Genomic DNA, 22,409 nt, shown 5'->3' with positions numbered 1-22,409 from the left:
CTTTGCACTTCTGGATCACAAAATGTACAGCTAGGGGCGGTTCAGGCAGGGGCACTGCCAGATCAGCCAGACTACACAAGATAGGACCTTCTATCTGCATGTCACCTGCATCTGGCTCCTGTTTCAGACTGCAGCCCAGCTTCCCAGCTGGCTGCCTTGGAAGTCACACTGTTTCACGTGGGGTGTTTTGAACAGCTCTCCAGGAAGGAGAGATGAAGGGGAGCAGACACGACCCTGTTCCCAAGGCCAGGCAGAACCTCAGGAAACTTCCTCCTAAAAGCAGTTGTGCATCACACTTCTGTGACAATTTCCACCTCAGCCTTCTCCTTTTTATTTCTGCAAAGGGCATTCCTTGTAGCAGAAACAGCAGACACATGGACCTAGGCTTGTTCAAGCCCTGAAAAGCTGAGCAGACATTACCTGCTTGAGGAGTGAGGTTTCTTATTCACTGTAAAGCACACCTGGCTGGAATCAGTATATATGCAAGACTGACACATGTGTCTCTCTTTCTTTCTTTGTTTTCAGTGTTGCCAGCAGTATCTAGCCTTTCCATACCAGCAAGTAATGGTTGCTGGGACAGTTCCCCTCTGCCTTGCTGAGAACTAAATATTCCTGTTCACACCTTCTTAGCTGCTTGCACTGTGAGAGGAAAAATTATGAAGGATGTTAGTGGAAATGATGAGGTATCAAATGATGGGGTGGCACTTTGTACTTTGCAGTCACCTGTGTCTTTGAAAAGTGTTCAGGATCAGCTCAGCTAAGGATGAGGACGGTGTGACTTTGCATTCTGTATGTCTCAGGCTTCATCTGCAATGGGCCTGTCTTTTTTGATTGAAAATTATTCCTGATCTGCAGGATGTCAGGGTGAGGTTGGCAGCCCACAGGAAAAGCACTTCATGCAATGGTTCTGTTTGCCTGCTGTATATTTTTCTCTCAGTAAGCTTGGCTAGAATCTCTGCCTCCTAAAGCAGCAACAGACTGATCCGATCACTGAATTGAGGACAGATGAATAATAACTAATAATAAGCTCTGCAACACAGTAAGGGGCCTGAAAGTGGAAACCTCTACATCAGTGGAGCTGGAATGGAAAATTTTGTTAATGAAAAATTGGTTTGGAATTTATGTTTGTCTGTGTGAGCAGCTGGGCTTGCTGGAAGCACAGGGGGATGCAGCTACTTTATTAGTTAGACCTTTTGCTCTCCCCCCCTTGTTTTAATTAAATGAAGACATTTGATAATGAAAACCTTTTAGGTACAGGTAGGAAGCTCATCCCATGCTTAGTCTTGCTGGCAGTCACTCAAGGGTTGGTTTTTGCTGCAGTCAGCAGCAACACGTGCCATGAATTCAGGCAGACTTTTGTTCTGATGACTGTATTCACAGCCACAAGAAACTGCACAGAAATCAGAGAGCATTGTAATAAATTTGCTTCTTCCTGCCCTGCTTCTGCTCTCAGAGCTTGTGAATTCATTGGAGTAAGTCAGCAATGTATAAAATGCTCGAAGACAAAGAACTCAGAATATGCACCTATATAAACACTTGTATATATGTGTATAAGTACATGTATATACATGCATTGTAAACAAACACATACATAATGTACAAAAAATGTGTGTATACAGAGAGGATTTCTGCTGGTGTCTACCCTCAAATACCTGTTCAACACACATGTCCTCTGCAAGTCTTGCAGTGTTGACCTGATAGAGCTCTTGTACTTCCAGTTCATTCCAGTACAGTACACGTCATTTTTGTTTGATAGTAAATTTGAGGAAGACTTATGAGCTTGGCTGCTTTTTACTTCTACATAGTAAATTAACTGCTAGGTTTTCATTGCAGTTCTTTTGCTTTTACTGTGCTTAGTTACAGGCTTGACTCAGAGTGATTGGCCCAATTGTCTCTAGAACACAGAACTGGCATGTAGTAATTGTGTTCTTTTCAGTTTTCAAGTGTTTGTATGACATCCTAGCTCTGCCAGAAAATCTAATAGGAAATAATAGGCCCAACTGAGCTCTGTGTAGCTCAACTGAATTTAAACGAAAGTACTTCAAGGAAAAAAATAGGTTTTTAATTATGATTATAACTCTGTCTTATTATTTGCTCTTCATAATATCATGGTGATTTTAAAACATAATCGATAGGCCCTTGTCTGGAATCCTACTGAGTACAACACAAGGACAAGAGAGATAGGAACTCCATTTGTACAGCAAATGTACAGCTCAGCAGAGCACGTAAATCCAAACAAAACTCAAGGTATACAATTATATTCTGTTGCCTTCTATGTCTGGGTACTTTCCCTACTCAAGTCCTGATAGATTCGATCAGCACTGTCAGCATGGTCAGTCACAATGATGTATGGATATTTCCCCCCACCTCTGAGAACTTCTGGTTTCTACTGTAACCCAGAAGAAGCACAAATACTGTGAGAAGGATTCTACCACGATAATTGGTTCACTCAGAAACTGCCCAGAACTCTAGTCATGTTGAACATTAAGTCCATTTTTTTTCAAATGCCACGTTTTCAGATAAGCGTTATGTACTTGGTACTCATCTGATGTAGAGCAAAGCACCTTAAGAAGAAGAAAGTGAAATGATAACGTGGCAATCATATTCTAGGCAAGTAATTGGGAACTCCACATAAAAAATTCAATCAGCATTATTTTAGGCTAGATTTTAAAAATGTGGTGTCAGACCTCACAAATGTGGGAAGTGATAATTCTATTCTGATCCGTGTACCTATTCATATGATATTGGCATTAAACCATACTAAGTTACAAATAACCATCCATGTACATTCTGAATTTGTCCAGCCCCATCTGTGCCACTGGCATGATTCTTTACTTCTTCTGAACCAGAGCCTGGCAGCAGGATGTACCTGTTTTTTATACAAAAACATTCCATTTTCAAACCAGGGAGAACACTTTTGTAACAGCTGGGACTATTTTTCTGTTATCAAAATTTTATATAGGTAATGAAACAGTTGAGGCAATAGGCTGCAGCAAGGCCAGAAAGGCGGGTGGCTGTCTAACTGTTGCAGTTCACAGAACCATGGGCAAGTGTTTTTTGTGAGAGTGCTTCCTCAGTCATGTTCCACAAGCCAGTAGTTGCATGTGAGATAACCCTTAGTGAATTTGACTGCTTGGATGCCTGGCACATTAAGAAAAAGTCCTTTTCTTCATTCTGGATGCATATGCTGATAGTAGAGTTAGTAGCGGTGAAAAGATCCAGAAGTTTAGGAGCTTCTAGCAAAACTTTAATATTGTGGTTTTAGGTTATCTGCGAATAATGTGAAATATGAGACTGTTTTGCCATGATTCAGAAATTAAAAATGGGAGTGTGGGCTAAATGCATCAGATGAAGTGTTCATAATGCATAATTCAAGTATCGGAAAGACAATATTCCCATCAGTTTCGAAAGATTGGTCGTATCTGTTTTGGTTTGCCTTCATCTCTTTTTTTTTTTTTTTTTCCTCTTTGCCTTTTCTTTTTATGTAACTGCTGTCATCACTAGATATATAACAGCTTTCAGCTCTAAAGAAATAACAGTAATCCTCGCCCTACATATCAATAACCTTTGGTCAACAGATTGATTGAATATTTCATGGTATCCATAGTCTTAATTTATGATTGCAGGGTAACTGAGACAGAATCCCTTTAAAATCCTCTGGTGCAGATTCTAGATAAAGAATCTCTTTTTTTTTACTAGCACTTCTCTTCTTCAGTGGGAAAATAATCAGCATATTTTATGGGCGCTGATACATACAATCCCCGTATTCTCAGTGGGGAATTCTTTCTTACAGTGTTAAGAGAAATGACTGCAAACCCATGGTTGACAGCTCCATTATGCTTAGATTACCGTGGACCAGCATCTTCTAGTTTTCAAACATGTCAGAAATGAACATGAGCATCCTGTTATTACTATGCATGGGAAAAGCACTGAAAAAATAGAGATCTGGGTCAGCAAGTACACATGGAAAAACACAAATATAAGCATGCAGGTGACTCCTGATTTCTTATTTAAAGTGATTTTTGCAATCATTTCCATAATTAAGAAAACGAGAACAACTCAGTCAGACCCAAACCTTCCACCTGACAGAGTCTTCTGGGGAAGCTACAGAAGCAGCTCACTGCAAGCAGATTTGGGAGCAGTCTTCTGTTATGTTTCAGTTTGCTCTCTAATGGTTACAAATAGGTTTAAAGTTTAACACCCCCTTCAAAATGTGTTAGCATTCACCATTACAGGTGTGGCTGCAGTTCAAGGTATTATTTGCAAACTTGTATTGTAGTCATGCTTCACCATATCCTGATACAATATGAAATGTAGCTGGGAAATATTTCCAAAGTAACAAGGTCATTTTCCTAAAATCGACCACTTTCAATACTGCCTTTTAATTTTCAAGGACTTCTTCCCACAATTAAATAGACATTTTTCAGCACATTATTTCCCTTGCCCTTCTCCCCACTCTCCATCCTCCCTCAGCACTCAAAAGAAAAGTCAAAGAATAAATGTTTGACTAAAAAATGTCCATCTGCAGCCAACAGAATGAAAACTACACTGATTTTTGTGACAACTTATGACCTCTGGTCCTGGGGTGCACTGCTGGAGGGACAGTGAGAAAGGAAAACGTTCACTGCCTCTCCTTGATTTTTCAACCAAACACTCTTTATGGATTTGGGAGGTTCCCCCAGGCAGTAAACCTCCAGAAATGTCCACCTCCTGTCCATGTATTTGTCAGGTGAGGATGGTTCCCCGAACAGTTCAAAATTTCTTGCTTGCACATTTACCGGTGGCTAGTCTAGTAAACATTTGTTCAGATGTTCTGTGTTACCGTATTTCAGTGCCTTGTACAAATAGGAAGAGCAAGTGAATTTTGATCAGACATACAGAGATTACAGCAGTGACTGTAATCACTCTTCCTTTATCATTGCCGTGTTTCTACCACTGACATAGGAAGTGTGGTGGGGATAATCATCATGTATAATCTGGGGCTCAAACCACTGGTGTTTGAGGCCCATTAGAGCACCAACCTGAAAGATCCCATGGTTAGGAACAGAGACTGAAGATCCAGGGCCTCAGCAATGCTCAGAATTTTGGTAGAGCCCCAGGTAGCAGCGTTCACATGTTCATCTTTTGACCCATAGTGAGGCTGATGCACAGAGCCCCGTGAAAGACAACCTGACCTCAACACACCTGGATCTGTGGCTTCCTCATATGGTCTGCCAGTGCGGAGTGACCAGCCTTGAGCCTCAGCAGCCAGAAATCATCACGAGAGCAGAACAGCTGGTGTGTGCTACCCAAACCCACATCTTGGGAACCAGCAGGAGCCCTCAACTGAAACATGGATGCTTATTACAGCAGGACCCTGCCACATGTGTCCCTGGCTGGGCTCCTTGGCAGCTCTGCAGTGACAGCAGATAGCTGGGCTGTGTAACTGGCCCCAGGAGAAGGTTAATCCTCTCTGTTCAAACAGCTGGATGCACAGTACCGGCGCTGTACTTGGAACAAAAGAGGAAAAAGAGCAAAGGGTTTAATCTGCTCTGACACAGCAGAGTCCTTTTATGTTCAGATGGCAACTTGTTGATGAAGAGGGCTACTGCAGAGTGATGACTTCTCACTCCTTTAATTTTACCTGTAATTTTTGATTCGTGTGTGATTTCAATAAATTAAAGAATAGTACTGCTAATCCAAGGAAGGCACATTTTTTTTTCCACACAGTGCTGTCTGACCTTTTGTGCTGAATATCAGTAACTGAATATATATCCAATACACCATCTTTTTAGAATTTAGAGAAGTCAGATTTTAGAAGTTTAATATCTCTATCATCAGTAATATGTGTCAAATAATGCCTGCCTATACTAAGTTAACCTAAATTCTTCCTCCAGAGTAAATCCTGTTCACTAAAGAAGACCACTTCTACCTCCTTTCCTCCAATATACAGGATTGCAAATCTTTATCAGTTCATTACAGATAAAAGAGTCACTTGCTTCTGAAGCATCACAGATGTGCAAGAAAAAGTACTGAACATGATAGACCATTGGTGCCTAACAGGGAATGAAACAAAAGATAGGCTTAATTGTAAAAGCTTGGGAGCCAACAGATTTGGCATTTCTACTGAGATGTATCAATTCTCACTCAACCTTTCATTTCTGTGACTGTAAAAGGGATTTTTGCTATCAACTTCCATGGCAACAGAATCAGGCTGCTGATGTCTTTTGACTCAGTTTCCCAGTCAATAAAATAAAAAGGCCTGTACCTCTTTCATGGGTGTATAAACACACTAATGCTGGCCCTGCATGCTGAGAGCCGTGTATTTGATTCCAGAGTGTTATTGAAACTGATTGATGCAACTCATTACCGGGCTGTAGGCCAGACCAGCTTTTAAGGCCTTTCCATGGCAGCAAATTTGGGCCGTATAATAAACACAGCCATGCTTATAAGCAGATCTGTCATAAATATAACACATCTGTGATCACAAAAGCATAAGTTTATAGAGCAAAGCAGAAGGAGCAGTGAGGTGGAGGGACTGGACCCTTGCCGATGTTGGTGGTAAGCCCTGGTCAGTAGGGCACATGTCCTTGTCCCATGCGAGGGCAGACCTCTGCATTGCTTTCCTTGTTCTCAGACTGCTGCTGTATCTGTCCCTGAAACACCTAAGCAGAAACACGTCTGCATGATTGTGCATGAAGGTACACACTTATCCATGGGTGGATTGCAAAGGGGCTTGAAGGGAATGCAAGCACTCAGATCACATTGTAATACAAGTTCTCCATATATGCTTCAGCTGATGATAATTTCTTCTTTGTTGGGGTTATTTACATATTCTACTCAGTTAAAAGAAAAAAAAAAAAGGAAAAAAAAAAGAAACCACAAATCCTTTCAAAATTTAAACAAGTTTGAAATAAACAAGGCCAAGATAAAACTCATATTCAAAGATCTTGGCAGGAAATTCATGTGGGGTAAAAGACTGTTAGTTCACCCTGTCTCACTTTCCAAAACATTTTTATTACTGCATTACTTTTCCCATTTTCCATATCTTTGCTCCTGAATAATGTAGTTTAAAGAGTGGAATCTAGTTTATTTCAGCCCTGGGGCCCCACCCTGTCATGTTTCATTACATCAGTTTCTATAATCATCATATATATTTTTCAGCCTCATCTTACACAAACTGCTCTCTCTTGCTATTTACATTTTAATGTCCACTTCAGCATCTGCAAGTTTCTTTCAACCTTCTACTGCCTGTATTTATGTAGGACCTCCAAATATTGTTGCTGCACCATGGGAAATTCAGTGGCACAGGAATGGAACCGTGACCTTGTCCCAGAGCTGACACAGTACGGAAATCTGACCTTCACTTACTCTGCCACAGAGGGGCTCGCTGATGGTGAAGCTTTAGCTGTTCTCAGCACAAGCAATAGCTGAGTTTTTCTACTCCTATGTGACACAGAGCTCAGCTATAAAAAAATCTGCCATCTGCTGAAAGGTCATGCTCTGATTTAACATCCCTGAGGACTACTTTTTCCATTCAAGCTATGCCTACATCGCTAAAGGCACCTGTCTCAGGGAGCTATCCTGAGCAGCCAGGCATAGTACTGTAGACTGGCTCTTATCCTTACTGCACAGCACGGCCAGCTTTTGGAGAAACCTCAGCTTATTTTTTCACCTACTATGAGCCCCATATATTCATGAGTCCTCTGTGTGTACACCTTTGGGATAATTCTATTTGCATGTGTGATTTATCAATACAAAGTGTCTGAAACATTATGGCATACCAAATGCATGGGTTTTATACCATGATATCAAGCACGTGTGATGTGGAACATAGCATAAGAGGGAGAGTGGGAAATGGGAGGGCAAGGCCTGCTGAGGTAATGATGAAAGACTGTGTGCAGCAGAAAAAGCCAAGTCTGTTGTGGAGGGGTCCAAACTGCTGTCCAGCAAACAGCCACAAAGACAATTAAGGGCCTGGAGCATCTCCTCTGCGAGGAGAGACTGAGAGAGCTAGGACTGCTCAGCCTGAGACAAGAAGGCTCTTGAGGAGATCTTATCAATGTATATAAATACCTGAAGTGAGGGTGCAAAGAAGAGAGAGCCTCAGTGGTGCCCAGGCAACAGGCACAAATTGAAACTCAGGAGGTTCCCTTTGAACATCAGGAAACTCACTTTGACTGTGAGGGTGATCAGGCACTGGCACAGGTTACCCAGGGAGGTGGTGATGTCTCCATCTCTGGAGATATTCAAAAGCCATTTGGAGATGGTCCTGGCCAACCTGCTTTATGTAGCCCTGTTTGAGGAGGTGAGTTGGACAAGATGACCTCCAGAGGTGCCTTCCAACCTCAACCACTCTGTGATTTTGTGAAACCTTTACCAGGATTGAATTATCTGAAAACACTAAAAGGTACCTTTTTATGTTCAAAAGAATTTAGTTTTCTAGGCATGTAGTAGAAATAATGATGCTTATTAAAGATGAACCAATTGAAATGATTTCAAGTACATAATTCAGTGAAGAAGGCTGAAATTGTACTCTAAAATTTGAATGTGACAGAGAATATGTAAGTTAGAAAGTTTTCAGGGGAATTCACAAGTCTGTTCAAAGCTCATATTTTTCATCTGTTGGGCTCAACATGCCTGGCTAAAATTAGGACTGATTTTTCTTCACCTCTGATATAACAAGACATATTTCATTAAAGTAAAAATTGAAAGTCTTACCAAAGAAGAGTGATGACTCCACACTTGCAGCAAAAAAATATTTTAAAATCAAGGCATGAACTCCTATCTCGATTTTGTAGTGAAAGATGGAGCTTATCAGAAAAAAATTGGTAATCAATTTAGTCTTTTGCAAGGAAAAGAAAGAAGAGAATGAAGGAAATGTAAATAAAAAGCACAACCACTTAGCACTGATTGTGCTGGTAAGACTTTTCTCTGTGATGCTCCATACCTGTCAGCACCTCTTTACATGTGAAAAATAAGAAGAGTAGTGCGTTTTTTAAATGCTTAAACTACACTTTATTTTATCTTTCTGTGGAGGTGCAAAGTTTGACGGCACTCTCTTCCCACAGGCTGCAGGATTCATGCCAAAACCCTCCTCCACATGGTAGAGAGTATTTCAGCTGCTTTTACTGAAATCAGCACATTTCCTTTAAAGCTGCTGTGGCCTTTAATTGAGATATCTCGGTTTTTTTTATTTTGTTTTTGTTCAGCTGACACAAAGGGCAGAACTTCAGATCACTGTATGAGAAACTTGCCAGTTTCTCCTGAAATAGTTTTGTAGTCAGCACACTATCTCAGTGTGTGCAGCAGTATACATCCATCTAGCTAGTCATCCATTGATTCCTAACATTCTTTTAGCTATCTAACCATACATACCATACACATCTACTACCTGGTTCACCCATTTATTCCTGTAAAGAGGCATTCATCATAAGAAATCAAAGTGTGTACCGATGTTCCTCTCCTATATTCACTGCCCCACAAAGCTGTGAATATTGGGCAGTTTGACTGAGGTCTGTGATTTAAGATTTCATGAGCTAAGTAATGTAAACCCTGATACTATGCAGCCTGAGAATCAGTTTCAGGTTATCTCTCCTCTCTGTTTCCACTGGGCAGCCTCAGTGATGTTAAAAGTTTTCCTAATATCAGTTTTCTAAGTGAGGTGCCACAGGGCTAGTTAAGAGCTGTTGGTGGGAAAAAGGATTGAAAATAAGACATAGGACACACAGCTAAGCAGTGTACAAATCCCTGCTTCAAGACAGCTAGCCAGGATTCAAAGTTGCAAAGACAAGTACTGGTGATGAGCAGCTGGCTAACATCATATACAAAGTTGTGGAAAAGAAGCCTCTTTTTGTGAAGCACTCTTTTTAGAGCATGAGGATCACCAGGCCAGTACAGAGCTAACAAATCCCAATGAAGGACCTAAAAGGAAAACTGCAGCAAGCATTCATAGATGCAGTAGCTCAACCTAAAAGCAACTAAAACCTTGATGCTACTCCAGAAACACACTTCTGTGAGCACAATGAAGAACCATTTCCCTTAAACTGAATCAACCTGTTCTTACATCAAAACTAAACAGTGTAATTCCCAGAATTACTCTTTTTATCAATCTGTTGTACGGTCCATTGTCTACTTAGCAGGTTCTCCAGCCCTCCACTGTCAATTTACTTCAACATGTTTAAAGAAATTCTATACATATATTCATAAAATCCAGTTTTCAATCAAATGCATGTGGTGAGATGGAAGATATTTAAAATGCAAAATCAGAAGTGGTTCATATTTTCTGCAGAAATAACATGAAATCTGAATTTAAATCTAGCTTTCAGTCATAAATCATCCTTGTGATACAACACAGTGAACTGTACTGTCACAGCTGAATGTCCGTACCACTGGGAAGAACCTGAAATACAAACCTGGATCTGAAATACAAATCTAGACACAGGTGTGTATCTTAAACCTCTGTTGTCTTCTTAATGGCCAAGAAGCAAGAACAAGGCAACTGATAAAGATAAAAGGATAAACAAGAATTGTAGTTCAACACAGAAATCCTTTCAATTTTAGTATTTTCATGGGTTTAGTATGTCTAGCACTAACTCCTACTGCACTTTTGATAGTAAGTCATACCTATTACTTCTCAGAGGCATCCATCCAGGTTTTCCTGCTAGGCTCCCTTCTTTACAACTGATGTCTCTCTCAGACCCATGCCCTTAAAGCATGGATATTCTTCACAACTGGGGTGAAACGCATTTCCTCTTTGTTATTCAAGAATGAGGAAACACTGAAATGTTTGGCTACAATTTTGCATTTCTGGAAACAGCAGAAATGCCTGGGAAAGAAGATAATTATGGGAGATTAATTGTGGAAGAGGGGGAAATGCATTTGCTGAGCAGTGATGTTGACAAGGATAAGAATGCACAAGGGAAGAAATCAATAGTCAGTAAAAACTGGTGCTTGAGCATGCAGTCGAATACAGGGGCAAAGGTGTTTACTCCATTACCTAAGATTGTTATTCAAATGACCTTACTTTTTTCCAAGTTTATGCTTATCAAAAGGAGGAGCAGTATGCCATGTTGACAGCTACTGAGGCAATCTCAAGAAATGTGGGCTGAGAGAATAGTCATACATTCCTCCAAGGAAGGATTTTGTTGTAGTGGTTTCAAATATTTCTCATTTCTTAGATGGGACAAATTTTTCAGTAACAGACTTTATTGAAAGATTAGGGCCCATTTCCTTTTGTTTATAAATTCATGTGCTCTGTTGTCGGAAAGGACAACTATAATCACCTAGTTTGAAAATTTCTGCGCAGAGGCCATGGCATTTTTTTCCTAGAGACTGGACTAAAAGGTGCCCAAAACTAAAGCTTTTCCTGAAAGACCCTAGGCAGTGGCAAATCTATCACCTCCACCATGGAAAATCTTCCAATGCTTAATTAACCTTAGTGTTCAAAAATGTGTTTTATTTCGAGCTTGAATTTCTATGACTTCCAGCAAATTGGATTTCAATATATCTCTGCCTGAAAAACTGCAAATCTTCACATTATCAAAGCTTTCCATGTCTAAGGACCTCAAAAAAATAGTCACGTAATTCTTCAATCTTTGCTTTGCTAAACTGCATAGAATAAACTTCTTGAAGTTCACATGGGAAGAGTTTTTCCAGCCCTATTCTTTGGGGCTCTTCTTTAAGTGTAAAGGCTTTGTAGCTAAAAGTGATTTCAAAGGGGCTGGCAAACACTGAGTATTCTCTTGCTAGCAAGCAGTAATCACAGGGTGCACTGAAAATTTCAAGAGTCCACCTTGGGCATCCCTAGGTGCTAGTGACCTTCTCCTGTTAGACTGCAAGCCCTGTATCAAACTGTAAGTAGGAGCCGTGGCTGGGGAGAGAAACCTCCAGCTGACAGACATTAGTTGTGGTAGGATTTGCTTGCCTAAACATGGGTGTGTAATCCTGTTCAGATTGCTAGGACACATCCCACGTGGTCCCAGGCGCTCTTCTAAAAGGTTTGGGTTTCTTGTATGTCCTGTGCCATACCTACCAGTCCCAAGCAGCTGAATCCAGTTCCTTAGGATACTTGAAATAGCACCTGATTTTTTAATTTCTCTGTTAAATGAATTGAATCTCACCTTCTGCATCATGTCAGAGTAATTCAGAGAAATTATGAGTTTTAACAGCATCCTTAGAATTTTGTCATTCTGAAGGGTCTATGCCGATGATGAATTTTGCCAGGAAAATATACCAAAACAATCAACCAAAAGGAGTAGAGTTGTACCTATAAATTATTTTACTAGTGAAGTTTTTGCTTGGTGATAATCTCTATTAACTATTGTGTTTTCAGCTCTGCTAGTGAGAGTTTTAATCCACTGTTCATTCCATTTTTCAGGCCACAGTGTGCCCTGTTCATTCCATTTTTTTTTCTCTCAAGACACTATGTAGCACTAAATCAAATTCCCTGCAGAAATCAAACAAATCCATTGTATCAATAAAGTGATTTTCACTAACCTGACTTGCAATTTTGTAATTCTTCTAAAAGAATAAAGATTTGTTTGACAAGGCCTACTTTCCACAAAACTAAGTGGCCTGGTATTATTTATGTTTTTATTTTATGATGCTCCATTAAAAAGTCCCAAAATAATTGTTCCATTAACTTAGCCATCACTGAATCAGCCTAGGTGATCTACTGTTCACCCATCTATCTCCTTTTTCCCTTTTAACATATCTAAATCATATAAATGGCAGTCCTCCAGCATTTTAGTCTTTTTTTTTTCTTTCTTTTTCAAGAGATATTAGATATTAACATAAGCTGTTTACAAAACTCCATAGCTTGTTTACTACTCTTGCAGAAATTATCTTAACCTATTGATTTTAAAATGTTTATTTTCAACACATGCTGTTTAATACTAGCCCTTCTTGTGGCAAATGAGCCTTATTGCCTATTTCCATTGTTGCATAAGCCAGGTAAATCTCTCTGCTTCAACCTAGACCTTCCCAGGCAAGAACAAAAATCAGTGCTGAGAAAAACAGTTTATGCATGTACACGATGGATATAATTCTGAAGTTTCTCAGGGGCCAGGGACCATTCTTGCAGTTTCCCTGTTGTCTTTCAGGTCATCGCTGCTTCTGAAAACACTTTCACAAGATTAACGGTATCATAGCCAAGCACTGTGCACCGACATGTATTCTGTTCTCTTGTACCTAAGGCATAGGACTCTGAATTTAATATTCTGGATTACATTCATATCTCTCTGACTAGCGTGGAAAACATCATTGTCTCAGCTCATTTTAACTCCTTGTGCTCGTTTCCTCTCTCATGTTTTTTTCTGAGTGTACATTCAGCTGTAAACTCTGGGAAACGAACTGTCTTGTGTAGTCAGTAATACCTACAGAGCTCCTATTAAAATTAGGGCCTTAATGTGGTACCGCCACACAAATAATTGATCATACCAACGACTGGCTGATAGGACAGGCTGGTGGTGGTATAACTCAGATGAAATCCTTTACATCCTTGCAGCTTTCATCTCATCAGAGAGCTCTTGAAACACCACAGCCAGTTGGTTACAGAGAACATGTATCCCAGCTGCATGTTTGAAATTTTAATTAGAATGTAAAGCAGATGCCAGCTATTTATTGTTCTGGGCAATGATTTCTGTCTCCCAACAGCAACCTAAATACAAAGTGCTTTACAAAACCCAACCACATCTGTAATTCATTATTTCAAATTTATTTCTTCCCCTCTTTCTTGTGCCATCTCATGTATAGCTTTTTTTCCTTTCCCTTTTTTCTCTCTAAGTGGAAAACTGAATGCAATGCTTTATGTATAAATTATATATATAAGAAATAAAAATGGTGTATATGCATTTATAGTTACCAATTTAAGCTACAACAAATCCTTCTTCCCCAGCATCTCAGCTGCACTCTTCCCTTTCCCCTATACTGCCCCATGGTGCAGGAACAGGCACTTCACCCAGGGTATTTTTAAGGAGCCTCCGCACCCAGTAACGTGGCTCAGCAACAAACCTTTAGAAATAAAGGACTGTGTAGGCAAGCAAAACTGTTGCACATGTGAAAATCAAAGATGGCAGATACAAATATGTGTGTGAGATGAGTGTGAAGGCCCAATCTGGAGGTGACAGGAGAGGCACTGTACAGCCAAACACTGATTTCTCAGAAAATGCACGACAGTGTGCTGCAAAGGGGATTTTAGACCTTGAACCTCTAAAAAAGTTTTCAAGAAATCTTTTATCAAGAAAAGTCCCACTTAAAACCATTTAAGTGGGACTCATAATGTTACCACGACCTCTTCAGGATACAGAACTAACCTTCTATGTCTTAAAATGCTTTTTTTTTCTCAGATTTCTCTCTTCTAGCCCTTTGGCTTCAGCCGTATTTGCTTCAACTCACTACCTTGATGGACACAGTAGGCTACAAGCAAAGGTGATGTCTTAAGTATAGAGGGTGTGAGCGGCACATAATAGTGGCAGGCTGTGATGAGTCTAAGAACTGATCTGTACAACCTCATTCATTTTGAACAGCTACTGACATTGGTGTCATTACTTGCACAGTCCAAATATTCACCAATGTTATGGCTGCGCATTCCAGGCCAGGACAGAGACATCGTTCTGCCTTCTTACCCATGCTGAGAATTGCTTCGATATAAAATAGTCACATTCAGTAAAAATGATTGTTCAGATAAATAAAACTGTCAGACTCTGTATCCCCATAGCATCAAGACAGCCCAGTCACTTCTGTGGGCTGTCTCAGTGCCCGGTTCTTAAGACCATTGAATATACCAGCCTTAAGCTCCTTGTAAGTTGCTGGTGTGCTTCAATCTTAACATGTAACATCTGTAATCCTACACTCCTGTACAAATTCTGTCTAGAATATTAATTTCTAGCATCGCAGCTCTAGCAGTATGTTTGCAATGTGAATAAAGATCAGTGATTTACAATGCCAAAACTGATCAGATGTATTTTGATGACAGAATGATTCACTGTATTTCTTTTTTTTTCTCAAAAGCTTTTAAAATATATATGAGTTATCTACTGATTCGAAACACAATTCAGAAGTCATAACTATGGGGAAAATAATGGCGTTTTTTGTTCAATTTATGTAGTAGCAACAGCAAGTTCTTAGAGAATTCCCAAAACAAAGGGGAAAAAAAAAAAGAAAAAAAAGGCTGTTAACCAGACACTACATGGATGGATAAAGCCCCAAACAGTGGCATGTTGATAAGAAGGACTGAAATGAGTAGAAAGGAAAAGAAAGGTACCTCTGCTAAACAAAGCGTGATATAAAATTGATATGGCGTGTCCCAGTGAACATTCAAGGCTCTCCTTGTATGGTGCTTGGAACAGCTGAAATTAAACATTACAGGTTACCAGAAATGCTAAATACAGTGGCTGGCTTAGGAAATTCCTATACTGGAAAAGTTGCAGAATCCTAAAACCTAGACCAGACGGAGCAAGACTGGGATATTAAGCAGGACAGGGTATGGTGGGAGCTGGAAGGAACATGAGTATATTCTGGCTTCAGAACACGTTTAACCCAGTATTCTGCCTTCAACACTGTTCCCTAACAGAAACCCAGGAAAAGCGAGACCAGGACAAGCAAGGATGATACTTTCTACTCTAATACTTGTCTATGGATTTCCTGTGCATTTTGTGATTTCTTTATTTAGCAACCACCAATCAATATCTCCACCAAGTTCCTCTCCCATCTTCCACTGAGCCTGGGTAAATTGCTTCTACCTGTGATACCCTTTGGCAAGGAGTCCCTTGCATGGAGAAGCTCTGATCATGGAAAAGCACTTTTGGCATTGCACTAGCACATGTTTTCATAACACCTTTTATCAAGGAAGAGGTGTTTTAATCTTCCACAGTCACACAGAAATTCCTAAGAGTGGAATGCTGTAAGAGATGCAGATTGAATCAGATGAGACACGGCAGAAGTCACAAATGCACGTCTCTACCTCACTAACAGCTCACAGCATTAGTAATGCTAACAACCCAAATAACTTCATGCTTTTGGAGACTAACACAGCTTTATTCTTCACTTTCCTTTGACATTTGAAAAACTCAGCAAGCTATAAGGCCTGAAGCAAATTACCTTGGAACTAGAATGGGGCATCTCCGCCTGGTCTGTCATTATCACAACCAAAAATGGCTGTCAGCAAAATCATTTTCCCCTGCTCAGTGAATTGCACTGCTCCATTTCTAGGGTCAGTGATCTCAGTGAGGGGAAAGCTAATTGCTGGTAGCTACCACCAGAGATAAGACACATACCCCAGCAAGTAACCCAGTATGTATCAAATAGGCAGAGAAAGAGAGAGAACCCAGTCAGCATCAAATCATGAAATCCTATGACTCCTCTATATCTACAAAATACTCAGTTGATTCACTTGCAGTGCCCTGCCTTAGACAGCAGAGTCTTAGACAGGTAAAATATTGCGCAGACATAACACAGCAAAAATGACTGCATGTCTTTTTACCTGAACTTGATAAATCCAGTTAGCTGACAGATGAAGGCAAATAGTTCTGGCAACACCAGCGCAGTCTGACAGCAGAGCAAGAAATTTTCATTTAGCTCCTTGCAAATGGTCTCAGTCTCAGTGGGCACCATGACTGTATGAAGATGCCCATTTATTCCAGCTATAACAATATTGCCCTAAAGCAAAGTTGGTTTTCAGCAGTTAGTTTGACTTCCACTTAACCTCTTCCTAATACCAATAGTTTGGAACCATTTAGTGAAAGCAAAGTCATGTATAGCAATTGTATTTCTCCCATGAAGAAGTTAAAATATATTTTCACATTCAATCTTAAACAATAATAACGGAAGATTATGACCTTTTATAGATGAGGCAAAGGAGCAACTAAATAAATCAATAAAAGTTTAAAAAAAAGACAGAAACCCCACCCAAACTAAGTCCAGACTGATATGAAACCCATGTCTATAAAGTGACTAAAGCACATAGACTCTACAACTTAGCAGGATCCGTGAGTATCAGATCACATATTATCCACTGGCACAATGAGATCCAAATATCAGAAAAGCACAAGCTGTGGATGGTTTAGTCCTGCAGTGAGAATATACCCTTAAATACAATAGACCAAGTACTATACCAGGAATTTTTTAAAATGTTTTTTAAAAAAACTGGTATGGTGACCAGGGCACGTGATTACAATGGCCAGATGTGGTGCATCAATAAAAACTACCAGAATATTAGGATTTTCCAGTATATGTAGGGTAGAGGGTGAGTCTAATTTGCCATAAAAGAGATTAAAAACTCAGTCATGGGGGTATGGAAATGAAACTGCATTACTAAAACAAACTGCTGTTCACAGAAGTATCTGGCCAGAAGTAATTTTTAAGGCAGGGCTAGGAACTGGGAGCCAGGTCAGAGCCCGGACCAGAGGAATGAATAGCTCTGCTGAACCAAGCATAGATATTGCAGCAGCCCTGGAAATATCTCCCATTTAACAGGACATCGTAGTGACCCACACCACCCCCACCAGGATCTGTGCCTTTGGCTTGAGAACAGCTTCTGTCTCACTGTTGCTTTTCCAGCAGTTTGGTTAGAAAAAAGCATGCAGGGATGTGTATTACTTCTTGTGTTACCAGTACTCAGGTTAAACCTATGCGTTTCCAGCTTGTTCTGTTGACTCAACATGCTCTCAACCTTTCCCTTCAAGAAACCTCAACCACAAAAGCAAGAGCAAGGAACTTGAGGGTACCACCTTGAAGTGGCTACAAATAACTTGCTCATCTGTTTGTGCAGCAGCCTGAGAGCTCTTGAATCCCATTGAGATGATTAAGGACTCGGCACCTCAGAACAACCACCTTGCTTGCATCACAGGCTGGGAAGCAAGGGCCGCTGAAGATACCTCTGAGGATGCTGTCTTATGTTTTTTTACTCCCAGCTTTCTCAGACATTAAGAAGGGTAATACTGAAAGTTGTGAAACTTACTAAGCTTTGCAGAGCTCTTTGAGAACCTTAAACAAAAGTACTACACTGGCAAAGAGGACGATTTATGCTTGTTGCCTGTACTGCTGGAGCAAGCTTGAGTAAGGCTGCTCACAAGCATGAGGGTGTTCAGAAGTTAATACAGGAGGAATACTCCAAAACCATCACTCACAGACTCTGAGTCCCATCCCCCTTATATCACTGCCAGTGCAGAATAACTCAGATGACCTGACCGGAATGGAAGTGTAAGTAGAAAACAATTTGGTCCCTGAATCAGCCAAAATACCAGCTCTGCCTTCAAACATCCGTAGCCCTGATGACTGTACTGTCTATAATTGGATGAAAAGAGAGCCATATTGTCATGTGAAGCCTGACATGCTCACTCATAGAATCCTGCTCTCACAGTGCCCTGTTGCTCCCGGCAGGCTGCAGCTCCACCAGCAGCTGTGCAGGAGGCATCCCCTGCAGCAGCCTGGGGTTTGGTGGCTTGCTTTTCTTGTCTTTATTACACAGTGCCACTCATTAAACCTAAGATGCAAACAAATAGATTATTCTTATTACATCAATTATACATTCCCTAATGGAGCCAGAGAGAGCGCAGCTGCCAGGAAACCCTTTCTTTGCAAAGACCATGCAGCAGCTTTGTTTCAGAGTTTCTTTCTCTCTTAGATATTATTTCTTTATGAGAGTTCTCTATTCTGTGTTAGTAGTGATGCCTGGCTAGCTGATTGCTAGGGCAGAAGTTACTTTAATTCATATTACTCCAGAGTTTCTGGTTCCTTCCAGTTGAGAATATCCATGTCTATCCATATTTTTGCTTTCTGGAGCTAGTCTTGCAAAACTGATGCATCTCAATGAACCTGTTTTCTTGATAGCCTCACTGACTTCGGTATTATTACATGAGTAATGTAATCTTATTCATGTGCTCAAGCCTTATGAAAAGAATTACCTGAGTTACTGGTGCTACAGTGTGCTTTGCTCTTACATTGTTGCTCAGGCAATAAGAAGGGATGAGGAGGGCATCCAGACATCATATTGTATGCTTTCCTGCATTTATTGCCTTTAGCATTCTGTGGCTACCCAGGCTACAGAAAGGTAGATCTCCTGCCTGGTATTTGGGAACATTGTGGGATGGTATGGTAAACACACCATCTCGGGAGCCTGGGGGTGGTGGTGGGGTGATAAGCAGACAGAAAGAGAGTTTGGTTTACTCCACACACAGGACACCTGCCTGTATGGAGGGAGATAAGAAAATGTTCTGCATCCTTCAAATGATGCTAAACATTGCCTGTTTCATTCCCAGTGCAACCAGGAACCCCAATAAGAACAATTTGATGTATAAGACATAATCACACCGCTAAGACAGAATGCCTCCCAGCATCCCTATGGGAAGTGGTTCTGTGTAAAAAACCCTACCATGGAGCAGAGTCCACAAGAAAAGTAGCCATAGCTACTAAAGACACTTGATGTGTGCCTCAAAAATGCCATTGTACTATCAAAAGCAGTGTGAACTGAAGGCTTAGTTAAGCTTGAGGTCCTTTGAAAATCTAGTTTTAAACTAGAAACGTTTCAAATCATTCAGTTTTCACACACCCCCAATACATAATACAGTTATTCTTACTTGTTGGCTTCTAAAATAGTTACCAAATAGTGGCAAACATACTCATCATTTGGAACCCAATTTATCTTTTTCAGAAGGGTGAAGGTAAAAGATGTTTGTGATTTTTCATTATCTAACGTATGCTGTGACTAACTTTCTCCATATTTTCTGTCTTCTTTTGATGTATCTTGGTATCTCCATTAAATTTTATGGAATCATTCACTTAATGACATATTGCTTCCATTTTTTCTTTCCTCTTTCTACATCTGGTTCTCACTCTAGGACAAACAACACTTCTGCCACAGTGGGATCAAAAGACCTGCAACTAACAAGCAAAAAAAAATAAAAAGTTTGAATAAAATAAGCTTTGCAAGGCTCAAGATAAAGGATATATGAATTTAAATCTGTCTTCAACTAAGCATATAATTACTTTGTTCCCTTGCTTTGCTACTGATCCTAAATAACACTAAATCCTCCCAGTTACAATTTTCCATAAAACAAAGTGGGATTTTTTTATTATTTTCTCCAGTATCAATGTGACTTTGCAAGATTGTGAAAAGACTGCTGATCTGCCCTGAATAGAACATAACTTGGCAAAACACCCTCAGGTGATTACTCAGGATCCTTATCACTTTGGTTGTTTTCCTCAAGATCATAAACTTTGGCAATTAAGCTAAAAGGAATGATATGGTACAGCTTATTTCTGAAGTATTTAATTTTGGTTTAAACCTGAAACACTATACTCAGCTAAAATATGCCATTTTCATATTTTCCAGCCCACTTGAAAACCCATTTATTTATTTATTTTTAAAAGAAAAATTAACCATCAAAGTGCATAACGTTATAAAGTTCTACATACAAGTATATTATTATAAATATGCATTAGTCAATAATATTTTGAAGATTCTATTTTTAATGTAGGTGTTACAAATTCGTTAGAGATCCTCAGCGTTCATGTACTTTTTCCACTGTTGGTTTATATGCCAGCAGGAACTGTGGCCAATGCTAAGCACTAGGGATGTGTCCTCTATGCAGAACCCCCCATCTCACCGAATCCTGATTTATCTCACAGAGATTGCAAGGGGATAGGATGTTATTTATGAATTATGACACCCAAAGGGGAGGACACCTTGCTCTTCATAAATCTCCTTGAAGTTACCCTTTATACAAGTCATATTTAGGCAAAAAGAAAAAAAAGAATAAGATTACATTTATAGACACATGTTTAATTTTATATCCCAAATCCACTGTGGGCTTCCACTCATATGAAACTCCCTGCTTTTTCCCTGAGTGTCTTTGATGCAAAACTTGATCAGCAAGTATTTTTATACGATGGTTATACCAACCCTTTAGACCACCACTGATCCAGACTTTTCCTGAAAAGGAGAATGTGGTTACTGCCCACCTAATCCAACCTCCTCCCTTCATCCAGCCAGATGGAAAACCAAACTGAGTAATGGATTCAGGTGAAAGCCAAACCTGTAAGTCAAAACCAGAGGTCAGTGGAACTGTTCCTCACCCTGATCACCATGGGGCTCCACAATGCTGACTGAGGCACAGGAGAAAAGGTGATAATGATACTCAGCACTGGCAACAGGGATGGGGGTAAGGACCAGGATGAGGCTGAGCCTGCTGCTTTTGGAGCTGCAGAAGATTAATGTGGTCATGTAACCACTGCTTTAGCTTCCTTCCAACTGCTGATTATCTGGGGTTCATCTAGAGCACTAACAAATGGGTTAGCCCCTTGTGAGGTTGTTTATATTTCCACCTGCTGGAAAGGATATATAAATCTTAGGGTAAAGCCTCTCTCATGCTCTGAATTCACAAAGGTATGACACACATTTACAGCCCATACAGACATAAACCTGATAGTTTTGACTTGATACCATGTTAATGTTAAAATGAAAAATGTTTCAGACTGAAAAGTCAAAGCATGCTCTTTTTTTTTTTTTTTTTTTTTTTAAATAAATAAAATAGGTTGCCATTTACAAGGGAAAACAGTTCAGTTGGGAAAAGGGCTAAGGGAATGCATTTGCCATATTTTGAATGGTCTCTTTCTCCTTAATTTTTTTTTAATGATGTTTGAGTCTTCCAGCTAGAGCCAAACGCATGTGTAGTTTCAACCTCTCCAAATGAATTTTGCAAGGTTCCTATTTATCAAAAAAGAGTCTGAAAATGTGTCTAGTTTTACTAGCTACCTCTTAATCTACAGAGCAAGTATCTCATCCCTGTGTCTGACACAGTGGCAGGCAAAAGGTGGCATATGAAATATTCCACAGTGCTTGACACTCTTCAGTCCCAGAAAATTGCTGTTACCTCGACAGCAGCTTTTGTCCAACCCTCTCCATGCTGCTCAGGGGATGCTTAGTTAAGGTTCACAGTAACTCTGTAAGGTAAGTAAATACTACTGTCATTTGGAGAAGAAGCAAGCCAAGTCCAAAAAAAAGATGCAAAAGTGCTGTGTAACATTAAAAAAACAAAACCACATATATGAGAGGCAGAAGCAGAACTGCAAGAATCAGACTCATGAGCTTTAGGTACTAACACCAGAAGTTGACAGTCTATATGAAAATCCTGGAGCTCATTAGGTTAATCACCTGCAGAAATCCTTTTCTAGCAGCTTCTTTGTCTGATCATTCCAGTTTTCTCTTTGCCTTGTACACTGTGTAAGAGGCTTCTAGGCATAATTAGCAGTTTGTCCTACCACTAGAAAACTGTGGAAAATATTTTTATCAATTGCAAATGTTACTAACTTCACACACACATACAGGTGATAAAAGCAACACACTTTTTTTTCTATTTTACCAGAAAGCTGACAAGCAGATATTGAAACGATGCCATTTACATACAACAGGTTCAGTGCTCTCTGCCTGG

General features: G+C 40.0%; 1 protein-coding gene across 1 annotated transcript in view; it reads left to right on the top strand.

The window, feature by feature from the left end:
* The window catches only part of LRFN2 (leucine rich repeat and fibronectin type III domain containing 2), a 258,824-nt gene extending 237,335 nt beyond the window's left edge, over window positions 1–21,489 (top strand). The window contains exon 9 of the mRNA XM_080407893.1: window positions 3,794–21,489. The gene's annotated coding sequence lies outside the window, so the exon portion shown is untranslated. The remainder of the gene's footprint in view (window positions 1–3,793) is intronic.
* Window positions 21,490–22,409: the final 920 nt, after the last annotated feature.

This window comes from Falco punctatus (assembly GCF_963210335.1).
Source record: "Falco punctatus genome assembly, chromosome: 12".
NCBI classification, from domain to species: domain Eukaryota; kingdom Metazoa; phylum Chordata; class Aves; order Falconiformes; family Falconidae; genus Falco; species Falco punctatus.
The sequence above is the reverse complement of the archived record's forward strand: the minus strand, read 5'-3'. Positions and strand labels throughout refer to the sequence as shown.